We start from the raw sequence: 27,765 nt of genomic DNA, 5'->3' as shown, positions 1-27,765 counted from the left end.
TCTGTTCTTCGCTCCCTTTTCTGTGCAGCCGCTATGGCAATTAGGTCACCCCTCACAACCGCCTTAAGTGCCCCCATAACGTGACAATGGAAACCTCCGGAGTATCATTAACCTTCAAGTACTCTTTAATGCGACCAAGGAGTTGCTCCCTCACTGCCGGTTTGTGTATCATAGCTTTCCGCAACCTCCACCCTTCCGCCGGCCTAGCCACCCGGGGTTCCGCTAGTATCACCACCACCGCTTCGTGATCTGAAAGTGCCTCCGCTGTGATGTAGACATCTTTTACCTGCCCCTGAACTTCTGTGGAGCCTAAAAAGTGGTCAAGCTTGGCATAGGTGTGGTGCACATGTGAGTAGTAGGAGAATTGTGAGGTCTGGGGGTGTGCTGAGCACCATAGATCTACGAGCCCCCTTTCCTGCAACCAGCGCTTGCACTCCAAGGAGAGCTCCCCGTCAGAGTACCGGCTGCCAGATCTATCATTGTGGGTGTCCATTACTAAATCAAATCCCCCCTACCAAAATGAATCGATCCTGCGTCTCCAGAGCCGCGGACAAGGCGGTTCGGAGGAAAGCCTCCTGAACTGTATTTGGTGCATAGATAACCCCCACTGTGAGAGCCAGCCCATTAATCCAAAACCTATGTGTGAGCAACCGCTCTTTTAGTTCCGCTACCTTGTCCCCCACGGTCCCTTTAAAGTGTCTGGACACTAAAGTTGCAACCCCCGCTTTCTTATTGGGTGTGGAGGAAAAATATTGATAGGGGAATGCTCTAGCCTTCATTCTATGCCAGTTGCGTGCCAATAAATGCGTTTCCTGCAACAGGCAGAGGTCCGCCCCAGAGTTTTCTAAGTATGACAGTATTGAGCGTCGCTTATTGGGGCTATTCAGGCCTTTAACGTGAAGGGTAAGGATGGTTAACTCAGATTCCAACATATCAAGGGAAGATAATCAAGCCATTCCTGAGCCCGTGTCCGTAGGCTGAGAAATAGAACCTCACCTCCTCCCACTTACCCTTGCTCCCCCCTGCTCTCTTTCCCCCCACAAAGTGTCCTAGCCCACTGAGAAAGGCAGTGTGCTCGTGGTAAAAAAAAGGTGTCCCAGGGCACCTTGTGGCATGAGTGGTTCAACAGTACCCTTCGTTCCCCCGCCCGCCCCTCAAGCCCCGAAAGTGTACACATCCCCACCGTCTGTCTCAAACACCATCTTGGGAGGTTGCATCTTGGACAACTATGGCAAGCGCATCTCTGTGTTCCTGCGCCATTGCCTATGAGTCAGGACCCTGAGAGGCCCCTGCAGATGGCCCTCTCCTCACTATCTGCCAGCCTGCAGGGGACCGGCGTTGACTCAATAGATTCTCTGTTTCCGGGCTCGGAGGTGGTAGACCCAGCATCTTACAGGCCTCGGAGAGCGAGTCAGTTTGTTGAAGTGTGCCATTCCATTTGAATACTATGCGGAAGGGATGCCCCCAGGAGTATGCCACCCACTTCTCTCTCAAATGTGCCGTATCGTCTATAAACTCCCTCCGTTTCTGCAGTGTGCTGGCAGCAAGGTCTTGGTACAAAGTGATGTGATGGCCATGGTAGCGGACAGGGTGTTGTAGGCGAGATTCTTTGATGATGCGCTCCTTCAAGGAGTAATCCGGGAGGAAGGCCAGTATATCCGGCGGCGGAGTCCTAGGTCTGTGCTCTATTTATGCGTATCTCCATCTCGGGGGAGGCTGCCAGAATCTCGCGGAACAGGCCCTGCAGGTACTGGATGATGTCAGACCCGTCTGCTTCAGATGGCACCCCACATACTCGGATGTTTTTCCGCCGAGAGCAGTTTTCGAGGTCTTCAGCGTGGGCCTGCAGATCTAGTTGTTGGTCCCGCAGGCGGATCACCTCCTGCTGCAATTGCGAGACCTCCTCGCATTTGGAATGCTCCTGGTCTTCAATGGCTGTCACCCTGTTACCCAGGGAGCCCACATCCCGCCGGAGCTCACGGACCTCCCCCGCCACCTCACTTTTCAGGTCTGGAAGTCCTCACAGAGAGTATTGAATAATTTCTCCAAGAAGGATTTAGTTATGGGGCATCAACCTCTTCCGGTTCGGCGTTGGCCTGGGAAGGTTTAGATAACATCTCCTTCAAGGTACGTTCCTTCTTTCCTCATTGCATTGACATGGCTTCTGACAGGCCAGCCCCTCCAGTGGATTCAGTTGGGCAGGTCAAATCGCCGAGTGAGGGCCCCTCCAAACCTGTGGCGTTAGTGAGGCGCATTGTGAGATCCTTGCTACCACAGCACTATGGAAAAGTAGTGGGAATAACTGCCCAAAGGAGACTGCACTGGATGTCCTTCTCGGGTGCAGAGTGGGGCCGGGGTCTTGCACCGCTACCTGGGGAGATGGTCTCCCGTCACCCACTTCAGGGCCTCAAGGGCCTCTCCTCGACTCTAGTCACTGCGTGTCGAAAGTGACCGATAGCTGCACCTCGAAAGGAGGGGGCCAGGCTCTCAGGGTCCTCCGGGCACTGAGTGCCTCCCTCCGCAGAGTCACTAATGGGGTCGAAGGGGACCCGCGGACCGGCCACGCGGTGCCCCCTGAGACCCACAGTCTACCCCTATGGAGCGTGCCCAGGAACTGCCACAGGATCAAATCCACCAAGCCCAAGTGTAGGCAGATCTCCCAAGACTGTCATGGAAGAGGCCCAGGCCACGACGCCGCCTGCGCCCCCTTCAATCTTCTGCCCTCATGATCGCTGGTCCTCAGCGCCCGCCACCACGCCTCCAGCCTAGTCTGGGCCTCAAATGCAGTCTCAAAGAGTGGTCCCCATCGAGGGCCCATGGTCCGCCGGACCTCTTGCCACTCCTCCCTTCTGCTGCAGCAAAACCAGTGAAGGCTCTGCAGCCCAACCACAGCCCGCTACACGGAAGGGGAACCAGCCAACTGCTCTTGCCAAAATCCTCCCCTGCAGCTTTGGCTCTTAAAAGCTCAAGACACCCCTTACCGCTGGTCGCGTCTAGCTGGGGGTGTTAGGCGTCCGTAGAGGTGCTATGCCCCTTCACTTTCAGCTCTCCAGACGCCACTACCGCAGGGGAAGGGAGAAGAGATCTCCTGGTGCTGGCAGCCGGTTCCTCCGTGAAGCGCCAACCTGTCTCTTGACCATTGCTCCGTGGTGCGACTCAGTTTGTTATCCCCTGGCAATGGCCTCGCTGCGTGCCCCAGGCCGCTCCCGCGTCTCCGCACCCTCCGGCTCACACGCGGGCAGAAACCCCACTTCACACTCGGTGGAGCCACCTGTGAAGCAATGAAGGTAAGCACTCGCCTGTCGGCTTCCGCAGCACCTCCAATGCCACTCTCAGTGGCGGCCCCCAGTTCTGCCTGCCAGGCGCCAGCTTCTACCAGAGTCCGGGCATCATTTTCTTCCGATCATGTCGCCCTGCTCTGCTCAGGGGAAGCGTTCGGTCCCCAGCTCCAATTTCCCTCTTACAAGGCTGCAGGCGTGCTGGGGAGCAATTCCTCTACTCCCGACGCTCGATAAGGGGGTGAATAACTCAGTCTCAGGGCAATTCGGGCATCGACGAGCAGGGAGACAAAGCAACACCACTTACCCGCTCGCCATCTTGGCTACGCCCCCCCCCCAAATGTAATATTTTTAATGCTGTTTGCAGGGGAGGAGATGCGGCCAAGCAGCTTGAGCTGCCGGCCTTGGAGACTCGGCTCAACGTCTGATAATTTACCTGATGGCCTTCAGGAAAAATATCAAAACCTGGCTTTTCGGCCTTTAGAAACCGACAGTCACTTTGGGGAGACATCATATCGTTTCAGCGCCAGGACACCGCTCGGTAACAGTGCGCTTTATAAATGGTATAAATAAATAAAATAAATAAATAAATAAATAAATAAATAATTTAGGGAAAATCACTTCATATCCTGGTGCCTAAAAACATGTGCAATTGAATCTGGTAAAGCAATTTATGATAACACTGCAAAGAAGCAAAACAGTATATTGTGCCCAATTCATATGCGTTAATTGCCTGCAATGTCCACAATACTTTAAAGTCTGTATAGTTATGGCCAAGTGTATGCTTGCTTTTTCATTAACGTGAATCTGCCTGTCAATGTGGCATCTGAGGTGTTAATAAATAACTGTCAGGTGGACGGGGACAAATATCCAACATGAACACACAGAGCAGGGGCCACTTTCACACTTCTCTGAAAAAGCCATTGGGCTCTAAAGCCAGAAAAATATGTGCAAAATATGTGCAAACGGCCTCCTTTTATCCTGAGCAGAACCAACTTAACTGGGTCAATCTCACATCTCTGTGAAACGGTGCCCCAGCTGCAAGTATATTGCAGGCTCTAGAGGCGAACTGTGAACGAGTATTTAGTGTTTCATTCACAGCTGGAGGACAAGCAGTCAGGGTAACAGATGCAAGCTGTAAAAGCACTTGTGCTAAACACTCATGCTTGTGCTAGCATACCCTTTGCGAGAGCGAGCAGCGGCGCACGGACCATCCGTGTTTTTCAATTCGCGCACTCGCTGCTGCTCGCTCCCGCAAGATGGATGCTAGAACAAGCAAGAGCGCTGAAAAAGAGATGACCAATTTCTAAAGGTCATCTCCTAGAGCAGCGCATGCGCGCTGCCTAGGAGAGACCTAAAAAACTTTCCTAAAGCTACACAGCACTTCTTTTTTGCAGGGTTGTTAAACCTCTGAGATAACCGGGTCTTTTATTTGTGGTATTACTATTGCTTTTGTTAAAGCGGTTTATCTTGAGAAACCTTGGTGGGTTGTTTCTGCAATTTTGAAAGTGCTTCTGTTGTAAAATGCATTAAAGCAGAGGTTATTAAACTTTTGACTTCTGTGGACCTCCATTGAATCAGTACTGAAATCCAGGGACCGGCTCACGGAGTCCGGGGGAATACCCAAACTAAACAGTTTCACTGTTTAAACTTCAAAACAATACACAAAAATGCCAAAACAAGTATGCGCCAAACAAATGCTCAAATATTGAAATATTATATATAATTCATTATCAAATATAGCAAAAAGGTGCATGCTCATGTTTTGACTTGCTTATTTGAGTAAGAGATATAATCTTTGGTCAGGGTTTAATGACCCAAGTGTCGGGGTTCAATTCCATTTAAAAGCAGATATTGCAAAAGAAAAATATTACAAAAGGAGATAAAGCACACAATGAAAATGTGAATGAGTCATATTTAAACGCAACCTCTGACTTTTTAGACACATCTGTATCTGAATGATTTATAACGTTTGTGGCCTCAGACATTGTTTAATTGGTGGTAATTGTGACTTAACACTTTCTCTGTGCCTGGGGGCACAAACAATGTGTTATGAAGCACTTGGAAGTGCAAGAGGACATGCAACCACTTGGTGATGGTTCAATTCAGCAAGGTGAAGTGGAATTAAATCTCATGTGGTATGGTCTTTTGTGAACCCAAGGGGAGACCACCTTAAGAGACCTTTTGATATTACACAAAATATATATATATAGCAACATTTGCACTCTTTTTTGAGTTTGCAGCATTGTCATCATTATCATAGTACAAGTCATTATATATATATCTCATCCCCATGCAACTCAGCTATCAGACTCCTGCCGAATACTCCCTTCCTGTTTGGATTTTACATGGATTTGATATATAACCATGAACACTTGTTTTAATGCCATCTCTGCATCTTTTTGTTCCCCTCTCTCTAGGTCTACCCCCAAGAGACGTTCCTTAGGTCTATGTAAAGTATACAAGACATACACTTCTACCGATCCCTGTGACGAGTAGAATTAGGTTGTCCTGGTCCTGACAAAATGGCATGATCCACTAGGGACTGTAATAGGCATGAAACATGTTGACCTCTCCGATTAACTAATTTTGTAGCTAAATAGAACGTTGTTTCCATTTTACGCTCACACCACACTTTTATCCTTGACAATGGGACTCTAGTAATAAAACTGTGTTTGGATCCATTTAGTCAATTTTAACACACTTCACCTTCACCCATTCCACTCACATTTCACTATGTATCCATGCAATACACATCGGCTAAAAAAGGAGAAGGTCTCTGGCAAAGAACCCCCTTGGGCGGCCCATTGGGCATTGCAGTGCCAGCCCAACGAGGAGCTGCCCGATGATGAGGCATAACACCTCTCGGGGTGTGCGAGTGCCCTTGCTCCTAAAAGGAGCACTTCCCTACACTTGTTAGACCTAGTTTCCCATCTAGGAAGAGCACACTCTGTTTTCACATACTGCAGGGGCCTGTGTGCTGTACCGTATAACAAATAGTTTTACTTGTAAATGATCAGCATCCAGTATTAGGTCTTCCCTTGATCTGTGTCTCATTTGTACCCTTCAGAGAAAAACCGAAGCTCGCTTAATGTTTTCCCACATTGATTACACAACAGAAAAAGTGGATTGTACCGTTTAAAAATCATAACGTCGGTGAGACAATCAGCTTGTACATCGTCAAAGGTTACAGTAAGTTTGAGTCGATCTTGACATAAATCCTCATTTTCCCCTATTCCTCCCCAGTTGTTCATATTATAAGCCAAATTGCTCCCTCCCAACCCCACCTCATTAGTCTTCTCCTGATTCATCTTCCAAACTATCGCCATCAGAGTCAGGAATTGGATCACAAATATCCCCCCTATAGGTGTTCCTGGCTGCCCATATTTTGGTCCACTTTCGGGGGCACCTCCGATTCATGTAGAGAGTCCTCTCAGTTAGCATATTGACGTACATGTCCCTACACCAAGCCTCCAACGATGGTAATTTAGTGGCCCCCCATTTCTGCGCTATGTTCCGTTTAGCTCACATGAGGCCCAATGTCGCTCATCTTGGTCCATGCCGTGATAAGTCATTAGGTTCCCCTATATTGAGAAGGCATCGACGTGGCTCAGGCAGCAAGGAGACACTCACAGTCTGGGATATTGATCGCAGGATCTTCCGCCAGTAGTCAGTTATCAGTGGGCAATCCCATACTGTATGAAAAAATGAGCCCTCGTCCCCACATCCCCTAAGGCAGTATGGATGTTGTGTCCTGCCTATTTTGTGAAGCGTGCTCCTGGTGAGGTAGGATCAGTGTAAGATTTTTAGTTGAATAAGCCTGAGTCTTGCCGGGATTCCCACTTCCCTGGGTGAGGCTAGTGCCTCCTGCCATTCTGCCTCGTCCATGGCTCCAATGTCAGCCATCCATCTATCTTTTAATGTCGCAGTGGGGTCTGGTAAGTTATTAACCAATTTGCGATAGGTGAATGATATGGCGCGTTTTGGCATGAAATCTGTGAGTAGTCTGTCTTCCAGGGGGAAAGCCTCAGGTATGTCTGCATCTTGTGGTAGTACTGCCATGAGTGCGTGGCGAATTTGTATGTAGCGGAATATTTCGGTAGGTGCAAGCTCGTATTGTTGTCTAAGCTGATCAAATAGGATGACCGGTCCCTTGTGCATAGGTCGCCCACTGTGGATATACCTATGTTCTCATTGTTCAAAGCCCCTGCTGCTCCTAAGTGTCCCTAACTGCTTTGCGTCCCAAAGAGGGGTAAGTTTGGTGATGGTCTCCCTCCACCCCAACCGCGCTTGCACTGCGTACCACAGCATGGCTGTGTGTTTTGTCGGTTCCTCTAGCTTCATTGCCTGTCTTTTATTATACAGGGCCGCCAACATATTTCCCATGCCCAGTTGCGCCCTATCGGACATATATGCTGGATCTGCCTGAGGGGCGTGTATCCATTGGTTGATAATTTTGAGGTGGGCAGCCCAGTAATATAAGTGAACGTTGGGAAGTGCAATGCCACCGTTGTACCAACTGCGGTGCAATTTTGCCTGTGCAATGCGTGCAGGCTTGTTGCCCCACAGGAGCGTGGACACCAGCGCTACTATTTGTTTAAAATATTTCAAGGGTACGGGAAACGGCGTGTTTTCTAGCGCGTATAAAAACCGGGGCAGGGCCATCATTTTAAATATTGCCGCTTTTCCAAACAGTGACAGGGGGAGAGATTCCCAGTGCGCCACATCTCTTCGTAAGCGCTCCAGGGGAGGCGCAAGATTTTTGGCGAGGAAGGCCGCGGGGTCTGTCGTTATATGAATACCCAAGTATTTATAAGAGTCTTGGGACATCGCCAGTGGCCAGTACTTTTGCTTCTGCATTGAGTAGCGAGATTGGACGATAGGAGAGACACTCAGAGAGCGGTTTCCCGGGCTTTGGAATAGCCACGATCGTGGCCATTCTCTGATCCAAAGGCAGCTGCCCTCTCCCCAGGCTGTCATTGAACATATCAAGTAGGTGTGGACAAAGAGGGTCTGCCATAAGTTTGTATAGTTCTATCGGGATCCCGTTGGGTCCCAGTGCTTTACCCGATTGTAGCGATCTGATAGCAGTGCGTAGCTCCTCTGCCGTGAGATCTGTCTCAAGCTCCAAAGAAGCTTCCGGCGTGAGCCCAGGCATTGCTGTGTCTTTTAAAAAGGCCGCTGCCTCAGCCTCTGATGTATTCAAGGACGATGGGTATACCGCTCGGAAATGTCCAGCTAGTGCTTGTGCTATGGCCCTTGGGTCCGACGTGAGATGGCCCTCAGCAGTTCGCAGTTGCGCTATAGTCCTGGTGCCACGCTCCCGTCTATCCAACCAGGCCAACAACTTCCCTGCTTTATCTCCTACTTCATAAATGTTGTGTCTGGTCGCAGTAAGGGCTATCGTCGTTTCGTGCCTCAGGTGTTCCCTGTATTGTTGTTGCTTTAAGTGGAGGGTGTGTGCCCATGTGGGGGTTGGGTCAGTTGTATGCTCAGTGTCAGCTGCTTTCAACTCCCGTTCCAAGGCTGCGAAGTCTTGTCGCTTCCTACGCTTGTGTCCCGTGATGGAGGCTATCGCTTCTCCCCTGAGAACTGTCTTGTAGGCCTCCCACAGAATAGCCGGAGAGCTAACCGAGGCCACGTTCTCTGTAAAGAAGTGTTTGGTGGTCCTGCGGAGTTCCTTACGCACCTGCGGGACCTTTAGGTACCCTGGATAAATAGGGTAAAGTCACTTGCGGGAAGTGTGATGAGAAGCATAGACTAACACAACTGGTGAATGGTCAGATACACCCCTGGGCCCAATATCAAGGTGTTCTATATGTTGTAGACTGGTCTCGGAGGTCAGGAAATAATCTATTCTTGACAAACTGTTGTGCACCGTGGAGTGAAATGTGTATTGTTTTGCCACTGGGTGCGCATGCCTCCATGCATCCACCAGTCCCAATGCTTCTGTGAAGCTCTGTAGGCGGGAGACCCCCGGTGTCAAGGTCCTCACTGGTTGTCGGTCTACCCTGGCATCCATCGTGGCATTGAAATCCCCTCCAATAAGAAGGTCACCTTCTGGCAAAGACAGCAAAAATTCACTGAGGGCTGGGAATGCCACCGTGTGTAGCGCCGGGGGGGGGATGTATACCGACACCACATGAATGAGTCTACCCTCTCACTGACCCTGTACTGCAGCAAACCTCCCCTGATCGTCATGTCTTGTTTGTAGTACTATAAAGGGAGAGTTTTTTCGCAGCAAGATACCCGTTCATCTAAACCCTGATGAAAATTCGGAGTGCACCACCATCTTGAACCCCCACCTATCCATCGCCTTACATGCCGCACCTGTGAGGTGGGTTTTCTGCAGGAGTGCTAATGTGGGTGCTTGACGTTTCAGGGCCCGTAGTACCAACCCTCTTAACTTTGTCCCCTAATCCGTGTACGTTCCACGTGAGCAGTGTGAGAAGGGCTACTGGGACCTCAGGGGCCTCATCCCGGGCGTTAGCTAGTGGGGTGTGTGTCGCCATTGGAGTTGTGGGAAGTGTTTGCGTGTGTAGCCCAGTCATGTCATGTAAGGATCTGTCAGTCCGCACATACCACGCTATAGTGTCATTTCCGATGTGAACTAAAACAAAGAAACAAAAAACCTTAACTACCCAACCCCAAAGTCCAACCCTCCTCCCTGCCCGACGGACTTCGCACTGCCCGCCACCCCAACATAGCAGAGTGCTCCATCCCAACCCAAAACAGTGTACTTGTGTGAAGGGGGTAAGAAGTCCGGGAAGAGTGCAACCTTCCCTATCCGGCAGGGCCCGCATCAGCCCGGTGTCCAGAGTCGGCTTGTCCGCCATGTTATTTACAAACCGGTGCCCATGTTACAATTCACGTTCCGCAGGTCCGGTTCATCCATTGCAGAGGCCGTCTGCATCCACCCTCTGCGAATTGTCCCCTTCGGATTGATGATATTCTTGGCTGTTTGCTTCTTCGTTGTCGGTCCGACGGCGTTGACCTCTGTTTCCGCGACGGGGTCCCTCCGCTTTCCGCCATCCCTCAAGCCAGTCATAGGCCTCCTCAGGTGTCTCAAGAACCACGTCTTCCCATCAGCCACGACTCTTAGTTTTGCTGGAAATAACATTGAGTAAGGTACCTATCTGGCTCTCAACGCCTTTTTGACCTCCAAGAAACTGCGACGGCACCGTGAGACTGCCACAGTATAGTCAGGGAAGAAGAGATCGAGGAGTTGTGCAGACGAATTTGCGGGGATATTCGTGCAGTCTGTAGGATGACATCTCTGTCTCGGAAATTGAACAGGCGCGTGAGCACCGGCCTGGGGGGCGCCCCTGGTTTAGGCCTTCCACCTGGTACTCTATGTGCCCGCTCCACAGAAAAGAAGGTGGAGAGCCTGGTTTTTAGTAGGTCCTCCGCATATAAATCCATCGCCTGGAGGCCCTCACGCTCCGGAATTCCCAAAATTAGTATGTTATTTCTGCACGAGCGCCCTTCCTAGTCGTCCAGTTTCTCGGCCAGTATTTTATTCTCCGTTTCGAGTCGCGAGACTGTTTTCTGTAACGCAGCCGTGTCCGCAGTTAAGGTCTTCGTGACCTGCTTAACCTCTGCAACTCTGGTTGTGATTTTTTGAAGGTCTGCCCGCAGTAGGGACACAGCGGCGGAAATGGAACCCACCGTGGTTTGTACGCTGGTGAGCGCCGCCATTATGTCCTCTAGAGTCACTTTTTTGGAAGTGTTGTCTCCTTTGGCCCTCCCCGAGGAGTCCTTCCCCTCCTGCAGCGGTGGAAAGTCCTTCCCATAGGTGTATTTATCCAGCCTGGCTTGCGTGTTTTGAGTCCTGGGCCTCTGCCCGACATGGCGGCGAATAGAGTTGTCGGTGGGGTCTGCCACGTGACCCCGCCTGCCGCTGTGGATTTGTTTGCGGTTTGCGGTCCCCTGAAGAGTGATGGCCCCCGCTTGCTGTGGCGCACTCCCCGCAGGACCCCCGGCAGATGAGTCAAAAATGGGGGGGCGAGGTGGCGTCCCTCTATTCGCCCAGGCCTCGCGGTCGTGTTACCCAGGGAGCAGCAGTCTTAAAAGGATAGCATTCTGCTGGAAACCCAGGTCTCTCCTGCCAGTGTTAATGTAATGCAACTGAGGGGTTATCGAGCCCTCATATCGGCGCTGGGGGGGGATGCGTTGTGGATGTCCCTTACCAGGTGAAGTCCGGCTCCAGTGCTGGCCGAAATTCCAGGCCCCGATTCTAAGGCGGTCAGCAGGCCTTACAATCAAATGTTCCCCTCGTGTCTCGGGTCCTCACTGCCGAGACCAGCAATCGTGTCAGTTGGCCGGGAAAATGCCCCGGGGGGGGAGCCCTCTGCAGTGCCTCTGCCACTCGGGCCGGCTTTCTGTCCTCTCTCTTAGTCCCTGTGTGGAGAGGGCCCGGAGAACCCAATAAATCCAGTCCCCGGCTTCTCCAACACGTAGGCCTCGCTCCCCTGGTGCAGGGCCCGAACCTCAGATTATTGTGGCTGGCTCTGCGGCTCTGTTGTCGCCTCCGTGCGTGTTCGGGCCCCCCTTCGCTGTAGGTGGATGGACAGTGGGCGTTCCCACCGTCATACTGGCCGCACCGCCTCTCCGGATTCCGCCCGGGTGTGCGCCAAAATCGAGGCACCGGCTTCTGTAGACGGAGCAGGCCGGCTCTGTGCGTCTGCAGTAGACCTCAGTTCCTGTCGTCTGATTTTGACCAGAGCCACTTCAACTGTTGCTGCTCGGTCTCCGGCTTCAGCGGGAGCCCCCGCCGTCCATATGCACGCAGGATAAATTTACGGATTGGCTTAGAAGGTCACCTCTTCACCGGAGCCTTCTCAGTGAGCAGCTAGCCACGCCCCACTCGATTGTACCGGTTTTTAGTGTGATCAGTGTGCCTCACAGAGTTGCCCTACAAGAGGGCATAAGCAGTCCCTCTGTGTACAGCGTGGCATGCTTTATTTTTGCCTCTTGGTGCTGGAGGAAGGAAAGCTTTGATGCTGGGCAAAGATTAGGATGTGACTTTACATTGTGCAATGCTTAGTAGACACACACTTATTGCTGTATTTATTTCGGAAACGCATTTTTAATATCTCTTTATTCATAATTGTACATATTTGTTACCTGTTATATGGGGTTAGCCCCTGAAACAAACATTGATGATGATTACGAGTTTTTTCTATTTTCACTACAGTTCCAATTAGTGTTGCCAGCTCACTCCATGTCATCAGGAAGCCATATTCCAGAACAAGGCATTCATTTTGCAACATAGTCCATTCTGTGTGTTGTAGTCTGTCCACCACCATTGAACCAACGGGAGTAAAACACCCGATAGCAGCGATTTCGAAGTTTAAAGTACAGGTGGAACCCTGGTGTGCAGGTGACTCAAAGTCAGGTGGCAACATCATTTCCAATGTGGGGAAACTTAAAAAAGAGAGGACCCCGAGAATTGGAGAAGTGTTGCACAACGATTAACGAAATACTAAGGTGCCTAGTTAACATGACTTCCAAGGACCAGGGGCATAGATTTTGGGGGGATGTTAAGCCCCCCTAAAAATTTATTCTGTTGTGAATAGTTGAGGGCAGAAGCTTTCAGGGGGTATGGTGGGTAGTCTGTCGGATTTCACCCTGGATTTTTACATGCACACACAAACAAAAGCACACATAGACTCACTCTAGCTCTCCTCCTCGGGTCTGCCTTAAAAGTTCGTTAGTTTGAATATTGTGTTTTAAGTAACCCTTCCACAGCAACCACAGCACCGAGACTGCCCTCCTATCCGCCATGGACGACATCCACACACTCCTCGACCAAGGACACACTGGAGCCCTCATTCTACTATACCTCTCAGAAGCCTTCGACAAAGTCTCCCACCAAACACTAGCCTCCAGACTCCACGACGCCGGCATACAGGGAACCCTTCTAGACTGGATCCGCTCCTACCTCTGAGGCCGAACTCAATGGATAAGACTCCTGCCCTTCCTCTCTGAACCGAGAGAAATCAGATGCGGAGTACCCCAAGGATCCTCCCTCAGCCCCAAGCTCTTCAACATATACATGGCCCCCCTCGCAACTATTGTCAGAAAACATGGACTCCGCATAGTATCCTATGTCGACGACACTCAGCTCATCTTCTCCCTCACCAAAAGGATCTCAACATCACCAGGAACAACTTCCAGGAAGGAATTAAGGACATTGCATCCTGGATGAGCAGCAGGAGTTACACACATCCACTCCTCCTTCCCGATAGCAGCCACAAATCTAGAAACAGCGACCAAACATCTTCGAGACACCCCACTCCCTCAGACAGCCAAATCTTGAAAATTTCCCCCCATTAGACCTTGACACCCTTAATCAATTGGCAAGCCAAGTCAAATCTGGCTCTCCTCGTGACCCAGCTCCCCCGGAGATCTTGCTCCAGGCAAGCCACCCTTCCCGTAATTCTGGATCTATTAAACTCCTCCATTTCCTCCTGTACAGTGCCCACTGTATGGAAGAGAGCCATGGTACGTGCACTATTAAAGAAACCAAATCTTGATCCAGAAGATCACTCCAGTTACCGTCCTATTTCACTACTCCCCTGGGTAAGCAAGGTCCTGGAGAAGCATATAAACACCCAGTTAGTCCAATTTCTTGAGAACAACTTGCTATTGGACACGACCCAGACAGGCTTCAGACCTAAGCACGGTACTGAAACCGCCCTGTTAGTGGTTACCGAAGAATCACGCAGGATACTAGATCAAGGAGGATCAGTGGCAGTGATCCTCCTTGACCTAAGTGCAGCCTTTGATACGGTCAGCTATGCCACCTTGCTGAACCGTTTACGTAACATCGGAGTAACAGGCGATGCACTGAGGTGGCTTGACTCTTTCCTGACCAACAGATCTTTTCAGATCTTTGACGGGGAAATAGTGTCAACCAGCAAGTCACTGAGCTGTGGGGTGCCGCAGGGCTCTTCTTTAAGCCCTGCGTTGTTCAACATATACATGAAACCACTGGCGGGGGTCGTCGAACCGCACGGTATTAAAATCATATCGTATGCCGACGATACCCAGCTAGTGGTTTCTCTGGCTCAAGAGGGCAACTGGCAAACCCCGGAAGGCCTGATGAAATGTCTAGAAGATGTCAAGGAGTGGATGACATCCTCCTCTCTAAAACTCAATGGAGATAAAACTGAGCTCATGCTCCTGGGCCCAGTATCACCAGTGCCACTCATCTCCCTATGGCCCTCCTGTCTGGGCACCCCTCCTACCCCTAAGGAAAGTGTAAAAAGCCTAGGAGTATGGCTGAACAAAAGGCTCTCTTTCACCACCCAGGCCACTAAGCTATCTGCCACATGTTTTGGCCTACTCAGAACACTGAGGAAGGTTCTACCCCTTCTGCCAATGGAAGCCAAAAAAGTGGCAGTACAAGGTCTGATTCAGTCCCGGCTAGATTCAAACAACGCCCTATACGTGGGAGCCCCTGAGACGACCTTACGAAAGTTACAGGTGGTACAGAACTGTGCAGCCCGTACCCTGCTACAGATCCCACGCACTCAGTCAGTCAGATCCGGATTAAAAAGCTTGCATTGGCTGCCAGTGAGGCAGAGAGTGGCATTCAAGGCACTCTGCATTGCCCACCGGGCCTTCTGGAAGACAGGCCCAGCAATCAATGACAACTTAGTCACCCACTACCACCCACGTAGAAATCTTCGCTCTGCGGAGGCTTTCTTGGCTGTGGTACCTAAAGTTAGGAGAGCTAGGACCGGAGGCAGGATGTTCTCTCTGAACGCCTCGAAGTTGTGGAACTCACTTCCTTTACAACTCCGGTCCAACTCGAGCCTGCTCTCCTTCCGCAAACAACTGAAGACCTTTCTGTTTACAAGGTCTACCGAGTTCTAACCTCTTCGGCACTGTCCAGCTCTGTCCACATGCCCAGCGCTTGGACGCCCATTGGGCAGCAATCGCGCTATATAAATCAATATTCAATTCAATTCAATTCAGGTGCCTGAAGCGAAACTCACAGAAAATGGAAGTCCTCATCCTCGGATCCACCCCCTCCGCATGGGATGACACCTAGTGGCCCCCTGCAATTGGCAACCCTCCCACACCCACAGACCACACCCGAAACCTCTGCATCATACTCTACTCCTCCCTCACCATGAACCGACAGACAAATGCTGTCCTCCACATGCTTCAACACCCTCTGCAAGACCTTCAAATGGATCCCCTGAATCCAGGAAGACTGTCAACCACACCCTCATCCCCAGCAGGCTGGACTACGAAAATGCTTTCTACTATGAGATCAACAAATCTCTATTCCACAAATTCCAGACCTTCCAGAACGCCGCAGCCAGACTCGTCCTCAGCATCCCCCGACATGACCACATCACCCAGCACCTACGAGACCTGAACTGGCTCCCGTAGAAAAGAAAAAAAAAGGGGAACCTCACATACGTCTACAAAGCCCTCCACAACACCAGACCCCAATCTCTCAAAGAACGATTCTCCTTCTACGCCCCCAAGAGAAACCTCTGCTCTGCAGACCTTGCCCTGGCCGAAATCCCCCGCATCAACCGAGCCATAAAAGGAGGAAGATCCTTCTCCTACATCGCAGCCAAGACCTGGAACGAACTCCACTTCAACATCAGACGAAGCCTGACACTTCAAGCATTCAGGAAGAGCCTCAAGACCTGGCTCTTCGAATGACCGGAGCTGCCTGAAACCCCCCTGCCCCCAGCACCTTGAGACCCTCACAGGTGACTAGTGTGCTCTACAAATCGCAGATTGATTGATTGTTGAATCCGCACGCCTCTTTTTCCACCGCCTCCTAAGCCCCACTCCTGTGCTGCTTCTCATAATGTAGTTTAATAAGATATGCCAATGTGATTGTTGAGAAATCTAAAGTTTATACCTTCCAATCATACTGACCAAGCTACGCCCCTGCAAAGGAACCTATGTCATGTGCAACACCTTCAACCAGTTTTTGCTATTAGTTTTAAACCAACACGAGTGTGTAGTGGGATTTTGGGCAAATGTTGCTAATGTTAAAATCAAAACTATGAAGTCCTACAAAACAGTGGGCTTTTACCTAAAAAGGACAATCAATGCATGATATGAGGAGACCGTGGCGGCTAAGTGTGAAGGAGAAATTGAACATAGATGAGAAAGTTGTCACTGGTGGACTGCAGTACAATGTAAAGCAGTGATCAAGTGTTGTCCCATGGCCAGTGCCTAATTTGAGCTGGTGGTCGCAGGTGGGGCCCATTGGCACAAATTTTTTGTGGACAGTATTTATTTTCCCTCAAAAAACTCAAGAGGCATAAGGTAGAATTAAGACTGGGCAGCATTGGCATTCGGTTCCTCGACCTTCAATAGTGCTGGCCAGGGTTCTTGAAACAAAATATTGGACACTGTCACTTATTCTTTTACAAACTAAGCACTGCCCACAGCAGGTGTGGGCAGGTCTTCCAGCCCTGGTTTACTTCTTCTGGTGCTTGTTGTCAGTTCTCAATTTCTAACAGGGAACACAAACGAGCAACTAAACCTTAGCAAATAGAATAGGCATTTGCAATGCAATAGGTTACACACTGGTGAAAGTTAGAGCTATTGGCGTTGTAAAAGACAATGCTTGTTTTACTCGCAGGTCTGTAGGCAAAAAAAACTAAGGGACAGTATATATAGCACAACGAAGCATGGAGCAACAACCTAAAATGGGTGTTAACACGAATTAATGTACATGGAGCAGCACCGTAGAAAAGTTGCGTAAGAGGAAGCAAGGCCGCAACTCTGATACTTGGGTAGTACGAAAGTGTGAGTATGTTAAATACACTTCTGCTTTTAATGTTAAAAATAGTTTAAAAAATATTTTAATTAGATAGAAATGTACTTTAGTGTGCTTGAGGACCCAGTAATAAATGTGAGTGCTGGCTTCAGTTCCAGGACAAAAGCAAGGCGCGTGGGAGATATTATTAACGTGAAAGCGCTGCATGGCGCACTAGTAAAAATTAACAAAAGACTGTTGGAAAAATTGATTTTGGCGAACCATGCAGAAGAAAACAAAAGCGCGGCCACCACTTTAAAGTTCAAGCGCGGTTGGCATAAAAGCAAGGTGTGTGGCCGCTATTGTGAAAGTGCGGCATGTTGCGCTGTATAAATGAATAAAATAATGTGTGAAAAGTTGTTTTTGGTGAGCTGCGCAGAAGAAAACGAAAGCGAAACTGCCATTTTAAATATCAAACGCAGTGTGCACATAAGGAGGATGTGGCCACTATAATGAAAGCGCTGATTGCACGATGGTAAAAACGAAAAAATAAAGTTAGAAAATATGATTTGGGCGAAGCAAAAGCGCAACTACAAACAAAGCATAAATTAAATACATAGTTATCAGCAACAGTTAATCAAACATACAAAGTAAGGACTCATGTAAAAGGGGCGGACCTTAAGGGAAGTTACCAGTAAAGAGAAGGAGGTACTAAAGAGGCACTAGTAAACAAAAAAACAATGAAATAAACACAATTCCAAAACATACTGAAAGGATCCAATAAAATGCTTGGGTGGAAAATGGGCGGAGCTTAATGCCCATATCCTGAATACAGTATGTCTCGAAGCGACAACACAAGCACTCCCTAAATGAGACCCAAAAAGGAGGGGTGGGATCTCATACCTGGAAAAGTTTGAGTACTTCATAGAAGAGGAGCCATACTACCTTTAACCCCTTCCATGAGGCCGCGATTCCCCTGGTGTGCTGTAAACAACACGAACAGGGGCGGGCCGTGACGAACCCCAGCTGTCATCAGCACACGAGCACCGTAGTGCATGACGGCTGGGGCTCGTCATAAGCATGGAAGGGGTTAACACAGTGGATGAGCAAACTTTGTGGGAGAAACCCCAAGAGAACCAGCTGATTCAGAGAGAGTTCACAGTCTCACAGACAGTGAGAAGAAAGGGGAGATAAGTGAAAGAAAATGAAAAATGGATCCCAGATTAAGGTGGTCCTTGTTAAAAGTCTATTCCTAAAAGTTGGGGAATAAAATTTACAAGCAATAGTCGATCTTACGCCCCTCGGTTATGAGCACACTGTCACCTCTTCATTGTCCCCGGAAACCACAGATATCAAATCGGGACTCAGATCCATTCTAAGTGATGACAAATGTGGGCAATGGTCCTTTGAAAATATTCTCTCTCACCTCCGTCTGTTCTCAACCTCTTCTCTTTTCACTGTGTATCTCTATCTCTGACTCTCTCGCTCTTTATCCCTCCTGCACCACTCCCTACCTCTGTTTCTCTCCTCACCTATCTCATCTCTCTTCCTAGCCGACAGTACCAACCCTCTCTCTACTTCTCTTTCTGCCTCCGATTAACTCACTCTTCACTGCACCTCACTCGATATATCTTACCTATATTCATATCCCCTCTCCACCACTTTCTCTACTTCACCCATCTCTTCCCAGGTCTCTGTAGCTTTCTTTCTGGCTACCTCAAATGTCTACTTACATCCCTTTACAACCTAATCTATCTCATCTTTATCCCTACCTCACTGATCCTTCTACATTGGCTGTTTTATGATGCCACCCTCTTTACCTTTCAGTCTTTCTCTTGTCTCCAAATAGATAGGAGGTGGAAATGTAGAGAGAAAAAGGAGGTGGATGTACGCAGAGGAGTGTGGAAACAAACAGGAAAGGTAAAGAGAGGCAATTTAGAGAGAGCTAGATGCAAAGGTATACAAATTGAGAGGTGAGATAATCAGGAGAATGATACAGGGGCAAGATGAGAAGTCATAGACTGTAGCAAGAGGAAAGAGGCAAAGCAGCGAAAGAGGCAAGGCAGCGAAAGAGGCAAGGCAGCGAAAGAGGCAAGGCAGCGAAAGAGGCAAGGCAGAGAAAGCGGAAAGAGGCAAGGCAGAGAAAGGGGAAAGAGGCAAGGTCTGAGAAAGGGGAAAGAGGCAAGGCAGGGAAAGAGGCGAAGCAGCAAAACAGGTGAGGCAGAGAAAGGGAAAAGAGGCAAAGCAGAGAGAGGAAAGAGGCGAAGCAGAGCAAGAGGCAAAGCAGAGGAAAGAGGAAAGAGGCAAAGGAGAGAAAGAGAAAAGAGGCAAAGCAGAGAAAGAGAAAAGAGGCAAAGCAGAGAAAGAGAAAAGAGGCAAAGCAGAGAAAGAGAAAAGAGGCAAAGCAGAGAAAGAGGAAAGAGGCGAAGCAGCAAAACAGGTGAGGCAGAGAAGGGAAAAGAGGCAAATAAGAGGAAAGAGGCAAAGGAGAGAAAGAGGCAAAGGAGGGAAAGAGGCAAAGGAGGGAAAGAGGCAAAGGAGGGAAAGAGGCAAAGGAGGGAAAGAGGCAAAGGAGGGAAAGAGGCAAAGGAGGGAAAGAGGCAAAGGAGGGAAAGAGGCAAAGGAGGGAAAGAGGCAAAGGAGGGAAAGAGGCAAAGGAGGGAAAGGGGCAAAGGAGGGAAAGGGGCAAAGGAGGGAAAGGGGCAAAGGAGGGAAAGAGGAAAGAGGCAAAGGAGAGAAAGAGGAAAGAGGCAAAGTAGAGAAAGAGGAAAGAGGCAAAGGAGAGAAAGAGGAAAGAGGCAAAGGAGAGAAAGAGGAAAGAGGCGAAAGAGGCAAAAGAGAGAAAGAGGAAAGAGGCAAAGGAGAAAAAGAGGCAAAGGAGAAAAAGAGGCAAAGGAGAAAAAGAGGCAAAGGAGAGAAAGAGGCAAAGGAGGGAAAGAGGCAAAGGAGGGAAAGAGGCAAAGGAGGGAAAGAGGCAAAGGAGGGAAAGAGGCAAGGCAGGGAAAGAGGAAAGAGGCAAGGCAGGGAAAGAGGAAAGAGGCAAGTCAGGGAAAGAGGAAAGAGGCAAAAGAGGCAAGGCAGGGAAAGAGGAAAGAGGCAAGGCAGGGAAAGAGGCAGGGAAGGGAAAGAGGAAAGAGGCAAAGCATGGAGAGAGGAAAGAGGAAAGACGCAAAGCAGAGAAATAGGTGAAGCAGTGGCGAAGAAGAGAAAAGCGGCAAAACAGAGAGAAAAGAGGCAAAACAGAGAGAAAAGAGGCAAAGCAGAGAGTAAAGAGGCAAAGCAGAGAGTAAAGAGGCAAAGCAGAGAGTAAAGAGGCAAAGCAGAGAGTAAAGAGGCAAAGCAGAGAGTAAAGAGGCAAAGCAGAGAGTAAAGAGGCAAAGCAGAGAGTAAAGAGGCAAAGCAGAGAGTAAAGAGGCAAAACAGAGAGAAAAGAGGCAAAACAGAGAGAAAAGAGGCAAAACAGAGAGAAAAGAGGCAAAGGAGAGAGAAAAGAGGCAAGGAGGCAAAGAAGAGAGAAAGAGGCAAAGAAGAGAGAAAGAGGCAAAGGAGCGAGAAAGAGGCAAAGGAGCGAGAAAGAGGCAAAGGAGCGAGAAAGAGGCAAAGGAGCGAAAGAGGCAAAGGAAAGAAAGAGGAAAGAGGCAAAGGAGGGAAAGAGGAAAGAGGCAAAGGAGGGAAAGAGGAAAGAGGCAAAGGAGGGAAAGAGGAAAGAGGCAAAGGAGAGAAAGAGGAAAGAGGCAAAGGAGAGAAAGAGGAAAGAGGCAAAGGAGAGAAAGAGGAAAGAGGCAAAGGAGAGAAAAAGGAAAGAGGCAAAGGAGAGAAAAAGGAAAGAGGCAAATGAGAGAAAAAGGAAAGAGGCAAATGAGAGAAAAAGGAAAGAGGCAAAAGAGAGAAAGAGGAAAGAGGCAAAGGAGAGAAAGAAGAAAGAGGCAAAGAGGTAAAGGAGAGAAAGAGGAAAGAGGCAAAGGAGAGAAAGAGGAAAGAGGCAAAGGAGAGAAAGAGGAAAGAGGCAAAGGAGAGAAGGAGAGAAAGAGGCAAAGGAGAGAAAGAGGAAAGAGGCAAAGGAGAGAAAGAGGAAAGAGACAAAGGAGAGAAAGAGGAAAGAGACAAAGGAGAGAGAGAAAGAGGAAAGAGGCAAAGGAGAGAAAGAGGAAAGAGACAAAGGAGAGAAAGAGGCGAAGCAGAGAAAAGAGGCGAAGGAGAGAAAAGAGGCGAAGGAGAGAAAAGAGGCGAAGGAGAGAAAAGAGGCGAAGCAGAGAAAAGAGGCGAAGCAGAGAAAAGAGGCGAAGCAGAGAAAAGAGGCGAAGCAGAGAAAAGAGGTTATAGAGAGAGAGGCAAGGTATATAGAAGAGGATTAGTGAGGTATAGAGAGAAAGAAGTAGAGCCATTTAAGCAGCGATACAGAGAGAGGGGAAAGAGACAAAGCGAAGCAGAGAAAGAGGAAAGAGGCAAAGCAGAGAAAGAGGAAAGAGGCAAAGCAGAGAAAGAGGAAAGAGGCAAAGCAGAGAAAGAGGCAAAGCAGAGAAAGAGGCAAAGCAGAGAAAGAGGAAAGAGGCAAAGCAGAGAAAGAGGCAAAGCAGAGAAAGAGGCAAAGCAGAGAAAGAGGCAAAGCAGAGAAAGAGGCAAAGCAGAGAAGGAGGAAAAGGGCGAAGCAGAGAGAGAGGAGAAAGAGGCGAAGCAGAGAGAGAGGAGAAAGAGGCGAAGCAGAGAGAGAGGAAAGAGGCGAAGCAGAGAGAGAGGAAAGAGGCGAAGCAGAGAGAGAGGAAAGAGGCAAAGCAGAAAAAGAGGCAAAGCAGAGAAAGAGGCAAAGCAGAGAAGGAGGAAAAGGGCGAAGCAGAGAGAGAGGAAAGAGGCGAAGCAGAGAGAGAGGAAAGAGGCGAAGCAGAGAAAGGAAAGAGGCGAAGCAGAGAAAGAGGAAAGGCAAATCAAAGCATGGAAAGAGGGAAAGCAGAGGCAAAGCAGAGGAAGAGGCAAAGGAGAGAAAGAGGAAAGAGGCGAGAGAAAGAGGAAAGAGGAAAGAGGCAAAGGAGAGAAAGAGGAAAGAGGCAAAGGAGAGAAAAAAGGCGAAGCAGAGAAAAGAGGCGAGGTAGCGAAAGGGGAGAATCCGGAAAAAAAGGTGAGGTAGAGAAAGAGGAGGAGCAAAGAAAGAGGTGAAGGAAGTGGAGGGTAGAGGTTATAGAGAGAGGCAAGGTACATAGAAGAGGATTAGTGAGGTATAGAGAGAAAGAAGTAGAGCCATTTAAGCGGCGGTACACTTGGGTAGAGAGATAATAGACAACATATACTAGAGGAGAAAAGACGCAGACGGAAAGGTAAAGCGTGGCGAGGTGGGGTAAGTAGCGTGCAACAGTGGGAACAATTGGAAGCGAGACGGAGTGAGTTTGATAAAGAGACAGAAGTGAGGAAGATTATTTTAACGGGTGCACTTGAACGATGGGGACCTTGAACCCAATGTTGCATGCGCCTTAAATTGGAACCGAAATGGTGGAACAGGCGAGGTAGAAACTGAATTGCAGGTAAAATGTTATCGCAAGACAAAAAATGTAGATGCTAGCACAAGACATTAGTTTATCTATGCTTATTCAATCTTTCTTTTTGCACTATTTCACTAGTGGGCGATGTGCAAATTGAGGTGTTATCTGTGTGTCACATTTCTGACACAGATTTATTCATTATTGCTTGCCCTCATATAGGCATGAATTAACTGAAAAGGTAAATACATTCAAAGTTGTGACAATCAGTGGGTCCCAAAATATGTCTTACCCATCACCCTAAAAAATCATTTAGCAGGCATTGCTTTCCTTTCATTTTAACATACGATTGTCGTCAATTATAAGGCAATTGAACAAAATCAAGACTACAACTCCCAGAATGCATTCTGTTGGCAAGCCTTTTTTTTTGCTTAACTCGATTGATCAAACAACTCTGAAAGCCATAGATTTTCAAATAAGTGACCCTCTTGTGCGGTTTAACATATTTTAGTAAGTAAACTAATTCGACTGCCTAATTCGTCATGCCACAAGTCTTTTATAATGCTTTACACAACACCCTAACCATCCGGCTCCAGAAAGTTCGACCTTCAGAAACGAGTCTTTCTCAAGTTAATTGAACCAATCAAATTGTTTGAGACATTTCAATCCGAACTGTTATTTATGAAAAATTATTAATAGCATTGTTATTTCTTCTAAGGTGTCAAAACTTACCAATTTCCCCACAGAAATTGCTCCAAAGATTGCACGTTTCTTGGTCAAGTGATTCGAAATTGACACGGCTTCTAAACAAGGCCAGGTTGAAATGTTAAATTCCTGCTTTTCAAGGAGGTGGCATTTCACCGGTTTACCAAAAATTGCTGTAAAAATTGAAAACAACGCTTCTAAGAGCAGTAAAGGCGCGAAGGACAAATGTGGCTTCGGTGCAGCATGCTTTGAATTAAGGCGGCGCTATTTGCAGTAACTACCCTCGCAATGCACTCTGCTAATGAAACCTCGGGTCCAGAGTGTCACAAAGCGCCTCAGTGCCTGGAGTCAACATGTCTGCTTCCGAGCAGCAACCGCTAAGAACCCTACGATTAACTGCCGTCCACCAATATTTGTGGTTATTCATTTTTCCGATACAGAGGGTTATCCCTCGTTTGTTGCAAGTAAAAAAACACTGGCAATGTAAATAGAAAAAAGTCAAGTGTGACTTTCCACAGTTTTTCCTGGCTTTTTAGCTGATCACCCGATGCATACTGGGAATTTGAGTATCCCTAGATTTTTGCCGTGAGTAGTGTCAGGGCACCACTTCACAGAAATATAAAATTACAACTTTTCAAGCCTTTTTTTATTTAGAATACTTGGCGAGTTTTGAACGTTCCCAACATTTTTCGGGACTGCCGTTAGAATACTAAAGTTGCCCTCCCAGCAGAAACCCTCTACTGTCCTGAAGCCAAGAAGCTCTGAACTTCATATTGGTTGTGGTAGGTTTGTGCTAAAGTGTAAAAGTTCTGTAAAATGCCAGGACTAACCTTGACACATTAAGTAGGCCGGGGCATCACAATAAAAGTGGCCCCCAAATACTGAATCAGATGGCTTAAAAATGCCCATATTTGCAAATCAGGGCATTTGTCAACTTGTAAAGACAATCTGTATAGGTGCTTTACAAGGTATGTGTGGTGATGGGGCCCTAGGCCCACATGGTATATAAAAGGACTGACACAGACACCGGTTAGTGGATGGTTATTCTGGCCACGAGCACGTGCGCTCGGCCTCTTTTATTAGCAGCGCCACCTGACCCAGTGACGTCTGTGGTGGGTGGATGCACAGTGTGAGGTCACATGAAAATAACTAGACTGTGTCCTTGCAGGACACTACATCCCTCCCAAAGTTCAGGGAAGAGAAAACACAATGTCCAACCTTCAAGAAAAACAGAATAAAACAAATTTACAAACCCAACAGATTTTCTTCAGGCGATCGGCTGGGAGAATATTGAAAGTTCCTGGATTACAAAGTCAGTCAGATGAGCTTCACCTCGGCGGTGTACTTCAGATCATCCTTGTCTTGCTGCGCTTATGTACATTGTTAAACACTTGGGGTATCTGGAGCAGAATAGGATTGACCCTTGAGGGCTCTCGCCGGTGTTCCGAGTCCGGTGAATGACAACGCTTGGAGGTCTTTCTTTGGATTTGCTGATCTTGATGCTTTCACACCTCCTGCCGGCCAAGTAACGTCCGACTTGCCTTTCTTGCCTGACTCCTCTCTCACTGGAGCCTCGAAGATTGGCCTCTCCTGCTTGGACTCTTCTCTTACTAGAGTCGCTGGGAGGACCCTCTTGCTGGACACGATGAGACCCGGTGGACCGCGCGGGGCTTCGCATGAGCCGCGCAAAGGCGTCGCTGAGGAACTGCCAACTGACTCACCGCCAAGTCGTTCATGTTGCCCTCGGGGTGTTGATGTCATCTGCCAGGATGGTCTTGCCGTTAGGACATGGGTTCAGTGCCTTCTTCAGACCATTTCTCGGTGCCAGGTGTTCGCCTGGGGCCTTCGTGCTTCCTGTTGCCTGTCGTGGAGCTGCCGCTGCTGCACCTCTCCCATACAGATTCCTCTCTCACAGGAATTCCTCCGAGGCCCTTGTCCCCTGGACTGCCACGTGACCGTGTGGGCTGTGCGTGTCGCTGTGGAACTTTGGCCCGGGCTACAGTCGAGTCTTGTGTAGTCCACAAGGGTGGATTGTCTAGTGCTCGGGTATGCTCTGCTTCGGCAAGCTTCAGGTTCACGGGGCACCCATACGGTTCTTCAGTGGTTGGTCTCCTCAAATGCAGGTTGTTGGGATTACTGGGATCCACACGGATGGTGCGATGCTCCTTGGACAGCACTGATGTTCCTGTGTGCTGAATGTGGTTCTCTCTCTTCCTCTGTGGAGTGATGTTGTGTTACTCCATTCTTCCTCTTCGTTCTCTTTCTCAACGCGGTCCAGTCTTCTTTCTTGCTTGCTCTTTCTAACCAGGCTTCTCCATGTAGTGGGCCCTCTACATGTATTTTCCCTGGTCTTGTCCATGCGGTGGGACACTGTCTTCACTTGGCTTGGTGACTAGACCTGCCGTCGTATCTTCCCTTTCCTTAATCACTTCTTTTGCTTTTCATCGGGAAACCCTTCCTTGGTCATCGGGTTTCTTTGGCTCTACGGTTCCTTCTTCAGTGGCACTTCTGCAATTCTCTGGCGAATTGTCTTCTTGTCTTCTTCCCTTTCTTTGTGGCGTTGCGCCCTTCTTCTCCCTGTTCCATCTCGCGAAGCGATCTGGTCACCGTACTGTCTTGGTCTTCCCAACCAGTAATCTCCAGGCAGCGTGCACTCCATCTGTTTCTCTCTGGTCTGGGCATGGCTCTCCAACACTGTGATCTTCTCTTCTTGTGACTGGACCGGTCGTTGCAATCTTCTCGGTTGCTTCTTCTTTTGGCGAGCAGACTGGGTGGTCGGCTCTTTGCTTGGACGCAACCATTTTGCGGGTTGGTTTCTTTGCTTGGGTGCGACCATTTGGCGGGTCGGCTTCTTTGCTTGGGTGCAACCATTCGGCGGGTCGGCTCCTTTGCTTGGGTGTGACCATTTGGTGGGTCGGCTTCATCTTCAACGTGAGTCTTCATGCTTTTAGCGGTGGCGCGCTGCGTCGGCGCTGTGGAGGGTTCCGCACCACTCCTTGTACCTTCACTAGGGCATGCCGTCATGCTTGCTGATGATGGCGCTCTGGTTGCTGTGAGATGTCGCTGCCTCACTCTGGGCCCTTTGTGCGCTGTCCTGTGGCGTTAGCGTGTCGCTGTGCAGCGTCACTCTGGCGCTCCTGATTTCTGGTGCTCCTGATTTCTGGCGCTCCTGGCACGTCCGGGTGCAGTGCTTTGCTGTCCTGGCGTGCAGGTGTGGAGTTCTTGCACTCCTGGCGTGTCCCTCGCGCCTTGTGGCGTGTTTCTACGCTTTTGGCGCGTTCCTGCGCCGTCTCCTTTTGTCCTCAGGAGGTTGCGAATTGACGTGGCGTCATTCAGGCGTGGCTGTGTTCTTGTGCTTCGTCCGTTCTCCTATTCTCTGAGTAGTGTCATGGCATCAGTGCGGTCGGCGTTGCAGGACATTCCTTAGTGTATCCTTGGCTGTACGTGGTGGTACTTACTGTGCCTTAGTTTTGCCTTTTTTCTGTTGCCAGGCCCTGTACACTGTCAGAAAAGGTAGACTCCCTGTGAGTGCCGTGGGGTAACAGGACACTTGCGCACTATTCCGTGAATGCAGCCGTCCTCAATGTCCAAGGCAGCTTTTCTTTTCATCCTGGGGTTTGGATGCTTCTATTGTCGTTGTGGTGGCGGCAGCACAAACTTGCAGGTGTGGATGTGGCTTGTCTACTGGCTTCTATGGCACTTCATGCACCCTTCTCCCTCCTTGTGGTGGCGTCTTGTCGCCACGTGGCGTGCAGCTCTGCGCACTTACGCATCTGGTTCCTTGAGTGCCGCTTCCTCACTTTCAACGCTGTCGTGTACCATCCGCGGTTGTCCTTGAACCTTGCTGCTTGCGGTAGACGGTCTTGACTCTCTGCTGCTGGCCAGCGTGGTGCTGTTGTCATCGCTGCAGTTGTGGTGAGCACCTGTGGCCACCAGGCGTCACCACACTGCTACTTTGCCATGAGTGTTGGTCGCAGTCTCCGTCCGCGTCGCTGCAGGCTTGCTTTCCTCCTGTACTCCTTTTCTTGGCTTGTCATGGGCTTGTTTGGTTCTTTGATGCAGTACCACCCAGTGTCCAGTAGATGGCAGTGTATGATTAGGCTTTGCTTCAGCAGGCTTCTTTTCTACTTGAGTTTCTTCCATTTCTCTTACTGTCCCAGTTTGCAGGACCTGCTTCTCATGGACTGTGCAGGAGTGGGCTGGAGCCACTGCTGACTCTAGACATCAGGAGCAGGACGTCAGGTAAGTCCTATTTTCTTTTCTTTGTTTTTTTTTTTTTTGTAAAATTTTTATTTTTCATAGAACAAAAAGAAACACAGGAAAGAAGCACATGTTCCCGCGCAGGAGGAATAAACCAAATTAAAACGATGGTGGTGCCACACCGCAAAGAAGGGAAATCAAGCCAATCAGTCCAGGTACCTGCAGGAAGGAAAGTAATAAGTGAAAAGCATCATCGGTGCTGAGCCTTATGAAGTCAGGCTGTCCCATAGCAAGCAGGTCTTCAGGCTGTTACAAACCATTCAAATGCACCACTCGGCGAGAACAAGCACCTCGGTTCAAAGAGGAAGAA

At 49.1% G+C, this 27,765-nt stretch overlaps 1 protein-coding gene across 1 annotated transcript in view; it reads right to left on the bottom strand.

Moving 5' to 3' along the window:
• LOC147685445 (fibroblast growth factor receptor substrate 2-like) overlaps nt 1–23,470 on the bottom strand; it is a 160,181-nt gene extending 136,711 nt beyond the window's left edge. Inside the window, exon 1 of the mRNA XM_086939785.1 lies at nt 23,223–23,470. The gene's annotated coding sequence lies outside the window, so the exon portion shown is untranslated. The remainder of the gene's footprint in view (nt 1–23,222) is intronic.
• Between the last annotated feature and the right edge of the window lie 4,295 nt (nt 23,471–27,765).

This window comes from Lissotriton vulgaris, chromosome 10 (assembly GCF_964263255.1).
Source record: "Lissotriton vulgaris chromosome 10, aLisVul1.2, whole genome shotgun sequence".
NCBI lineage: Eukaryota > Metazoa > Chordata > Amphibia > Caudata > Salamandridae > Lissotriton > Lissotriton vulgaris.
Note: the sequence above shows the minus strand (reverse complement) of the source record. Positions and strands in the feature narration are given on the sequence as shown.